Source organism: Elephantulus edwardii, unplaced genomic scaffold (assembly GCF_000299155.1).
Source record: "Elephantulus edwardii isolate Elephantulus edwardi_28Jun2011 unplaced genomic scaffold, EleEdw1.0 scaffold00116, whole genome shotgun sequence".
NCBI lineage: Eukaryota > Metazoa > Chordata > Mammalia > Macroscelidea > Macroscelididae > Elephantulus > Elephantulus edwardii.
This window is the reverse complement of record NW_006399866.1, coordinates 1,926,138-1,930,806: the sequence shown is the minus strand read 5'-3', so window position 1 is coordinate 1,930,806 and position 4,669 is coordinate 1,926,138. Positions and strand designations below refer to the sequence as shown.

At 42.0% G+C, this 4,669-nt stretch overlaps 1 protein-coding gene and 1 pseudogene across 1 annotated transcript in view; one reads left to right on the top strand and one right to left on the bottom strand.

Annotated features, from left to right (window-relative positions):
• Positions 1 to 4,669, top strand: part of GPR107 (G protein-coupled receptor 107) — a 109,595-nt gene that overhangs the window by 76,983 nt on the left and 27,943 nt on the right. The window lies entirely within an intron of this gene.
• On the bottom strand, positions 967 to 1,332 carry LOC102872194 (annotated as a pseudogene).

Here is a 4,669-nt window from a genome sequence, read left to right as displayed (position 1 = left end):
CATCAGAAACCTTAGATTTCAAATTCTGGATCACAGTTTCTTGTTTTTCCAATGCCTCTAATGCTTCATTTGTTTTCTCTGCATTGTTTTGGATTTTTTTTTTTGCATTTTCACATCTTAATTGCTTTTGAGTGTCATCTCTGTAAGCTGGAAAACAAAATCAAACTAAGCTGCCCGGTTTTCTAGTGATTCAGGCTTGATCTTCAGCACAGCAGCAGAAATACAGAGGCCAACGAGGAGACTGGAATGCAAGGTGCTCACTTGCTTGTAATCTCCATCAGGAAAGAGCCAAAAGCCCCATCCTCAGACAGAGGCTACACAAAGCACCGTGAGCTACAGAGAACAGGACAACACAAAGTATCTGCTGAGCCACTTTCTGGAAAGCACATCAGAACCGAACGAGTAGTGAACAAAGTACATGTTTATATTCTCAAAATCTGCTCTGGGGTTTGAAAAATCCCCACTTGTTCTCAGTAAGTGTGTGAGTGAAGAGAGGAGTAAACAGATGTGGGGACATTATTTGATTTTTACCAATATAATATCCCACAAGCTTACCTTGTGTTCCCTCTTTAAAAAACAAACATACATTTTTCCACTTGCCACAGAACAAACTGACATTAAAGACTGTTTAGAAGAACATTTCAGTTTGAAGGAGGTTGGGGAGAACACTTTCTACTGCAGAAGACCTTCTGTGTCTCTTCACACTATTAACATCACTATTCTTCCTTGATACAGATTCCTGTGGAAAACTTGTCGGAAGATTTGCCAAAGCCAGGAGATGAGTAATAGAGCGTATCCTACTTAGTTACTTGGAAACTCAGTTGACAGCTTTGGGATAGACCCATATAATCTGGCCCCAATCTTCGAACTACAGAACTCCTTAGCCCTTAGCTTGAGCTGCTGCCCAGTGTCTTAAACTGTACTGGGTCCCATCCGTGCCACTTTGGCTGTGGCCCCTGGTGGGTGCTAGTCATCGAAGTCTGGGATGTTGTCATGGGAGTCACCCCAGTAACCTTTGGACGCATAGTAGGCGATGCACAGGTAGTAGAAGCCCGGCAGAAACACCAGAATGCCGATGATCAGCATGGGAACAGCCCGGTCTGCCCCCCCTTTGCTGATGTAGCCTGCCAGCAGGAGGGAGCCGATGATGATGAGAAAGGCGCCGATCAAGAAGAGCACAGTGGCAAGGGCAGTGGCTTTGTAAGGGATCTTAGGTGGGCTTTTCTTAAACTGAAGGTCAATGTAGCCATCGTCTGTGGAAAGTCTTGAGTATTTCACTTTACTACCGGGAATCCCAGCAGCCAGGTTGGTGCGCGACGGCATCATAACACGTTGACACGGCTACAGTCCAAGGCCGTGCCACCCGGCGCCCGCCACCTCGCCCTGCTCGGCCACCGAGACGCCGGACGCTGCATTGGATTGTTTTTTTAAGCTCCTCCTTATCTTTGCTAGCACTATTCTGTATTTCATCCAGTTTCTTTTTTATCCATTGAAAATATTCAATCATTGTTCTTTTAAAATCAGTATCAGAAAGATCCATCAGGCTTTCTGGCTCCAGGAAATCCGTTGCTACTGTGTCTTCTTTGGGGGTTGATATCTTGCTTTGGGCTTGTGGGACAACTGAAGCACTCTGCTTTCCATGGGCCATTGGTGTGGTAGAGTTCTTCATGTCTGAGATGGTAGCTTGTTTTTTATTTGATGTCACTGCTCCAGAAGAAGGTTGGGCAGAAACAAGAGTAAATGCGTAGAGGGTGCGTGCACACTCCAACGCTCACGTGAGTGGGGAGGGAGGAAGCGTACACTGATACACGTGGGGAGGGCCTCAGGAGAACCTAAATAATGGAGGAAGTCTGTTGTTCCCTTTCTGGAATAGCTTCCCCACTCTTTGGATATGCTAAGGATCTCCCAGTTGTTTGAGTTAGTGGGCCCTGTGTACTCAGGCCAGAAACCAGTTTGATTCCCCACATAACTTAATCCTCAGTGGTACATGAGTATTTTAGGGGAGGTTGATAAATCTTATAGATGTGGCATATATGATTGTCTTCCTTCCAAATAGGTGTGGGGTGTCTGGGTCACAAGTCCCAGCCTGGAACTGCCTCTGCTGTCCTTGCAGATCTCCCAGCAAAGTCCAAGTTTACAAAGATGGTGTTTCCCCACAGACCTCTGGGAACTGTAGTTGGTACCTGCAGTTGTAGCAGACAGGGTTAGGAAGGCTGGGTCACAGACTCCGGCCTGGAACTGCCTCTGCTGTCCTTGTGTCTTTTGATTTCTTGACTGCTGCTACCATGGATGTTGATTGTGGATCCAAGTAAAGTGAAATCATTGACAGTGTCAGTCTTTTTCCGTCTCTCATGATGTGTACCTATTAGTCCAGTTGTGAAGATTTTTCTTTTCTTGATGATGATCCATATTGAAGGCTGTAGTCTTTGATCTTCTACTTTAAGTCTTTTCACTTTCTGCAAGCAAGATTGTGTCATCTGCACAACACAGGTTGTTAATGAGTCTCTGATCCTGATGCCATGTTCTTCTTCATATGGGTAGGTCAGCTTCCTTAATGAATTATTCAGGACACAGAGTGACTTGGTGTGGAGAAAGCCCTGACACATACCTTTCCTGATTGAAATCATGCAGTGTTCCCTTGTTCTGTTTGGACAACGGCTTTTTGGTCTGTGTATAGGTTTAGCATGAGCACAATTAAGTGTTCTGGGATAGACATTCTTCTCAGTGTTAGCCGTAATTTATTATGGTCCCCATAGTCATAGGCTTTTTTTGACTGCAAATAAAATACACAAAGATGTCTTTCTGATATTCTCTGCTTTCAGCCAAGATCCATCATATGCCACCACTGGTATTCCTCATACTTTTCTGAATCCAGCTTGAATTTCTGGCCGTTCTCAGTCAATATATTGTTCCTGTCATTTTTTTCTTAAATTATTTTTTATTTTATTATTTTATTTGTGTGTGTACTGTCAAATTTGATCTGACTGGTACTGGAGGAGATTGTCCCTCCTTCTCCAGCAGAGCATCTGGTGGATTTGAACCACACACTAGGCCACCAGAGCTTCGTTTTTCCTGCTATTATTTAGTAACCCTCAGCACAATTTTACTTGCATGTTATATCAATGATTTTGTTCAACAATTTCCTCACTGTTGGATCACATTTTTTGGGGAGGGGAGCTAATAATGGATCTCTTTAGTCACTTGTGAAATTTTTCCTGGCAAAGGCTAGTGCATATATCTAGGACTGCATCTACTTGTTGAAACACCTCAACTGGTATTCCATCTCTTCCTGGGGCTTTATTTGTCACTACCTTCAGAACAACTTGGATTTTTTTCCTCCTTACTCCTAAGTAAGGCTTCTCCTTGAAGTGGTTCATTATGGACCAATTTTGTTTGGTGCCGTGACTCTTGTATATATTTCTTCCATGTCTCTTCTTTCCCCCATTTCCTCTTTTGCTGCTTATTCTGTCAGTCAAAATTTTGCTCCTAGAATTTTTCAGTATTGCAGATTGAGGTTTGAATTTGTTTTTCTTTTCTTTTTTAAGCTTTAGAAATGCTGAATGTGTTCTCTTTTGGTTTTCTAAGTCCAGCTCTTTACACATTTCATTATAGTATTTTATTTTGTCTTGCCAAGCTGCCCTTTGAAATCTTCTGTTTAATTCTCTTACTACTACATTTCTTCTCTTTGTTTTGGTTGCTTTATATTCTAGTGCAAGTTTGAGAGCCTCTTCTGACATCCACTTTGGTCTTTTATTTCCAATGACCTTTTGGTTTCGTTATGGATGATATCCTTGATATCATCCCACAACCTGACTATCCTTAGGTCATTAGTGTTTAATGCATGAAATCAGTTCTTGAGATGGCTTTTAATTTATGTGAGATAGACAGACTAAAAGGGAGGTCTCATGGTGCTGCAATCCCGAAGAGACACAGTTCAAATTCACCAGCTGTTTCATGGGAGAAGGATGGACAGTCTCCTCCCAAGCGATTAACTGCCTCTGAAAATCCACTGGAGGGTCAGTTCTAGTATGGTTCTGACTCAGTGTTACAAAACAACAGACACACTCAAAGTGATAATTTGATTATCATGGACTTATTTTCATTTTCTTCAGCTTCAGTTTTGAATTTGAACTTTGAATTTTTAGATTTGCAGTTTGAGTCATTAATGGTTATTCAACAGTCAGGCCTAGACCTTGTTTGACTGCTATTATTGAGCTGCTTCTCTATCAGCTTTTGCATAGATGTAGTCACTTGATTCCTGTGTTATCCATCAGGTGATATACATGTGTATAGTTGCTGTTCTTTTGTTTTTGGTGGTTTTTTGGTTGGTCCCCACACACACACACACACAAAAATATTTACAATGAACAAATCATTGCTTATACAAAAGTCTACCATTCAATCTAGCTTCTGTCTTCATTTCTGTCACTATGGCCATATTTTCCAGCTGTCAATCATCCTTTATTTCCAACTTTTATATTCTAGTCACCAGTTATTTATTTTTGTTATTGTTGTTTTTAATTCACTTTCATTTTCTCTTAAACTATAAAACAAGGCCAAAACACAAAGTTAAAAGCACACAAGCGGGGAGCTCTGGTGGCCTAGTGGCAAGGAGCTGCAACTACAATCCCAGAGGCGAACGGTTCGAATCCACCAGATGCTCTGCCGG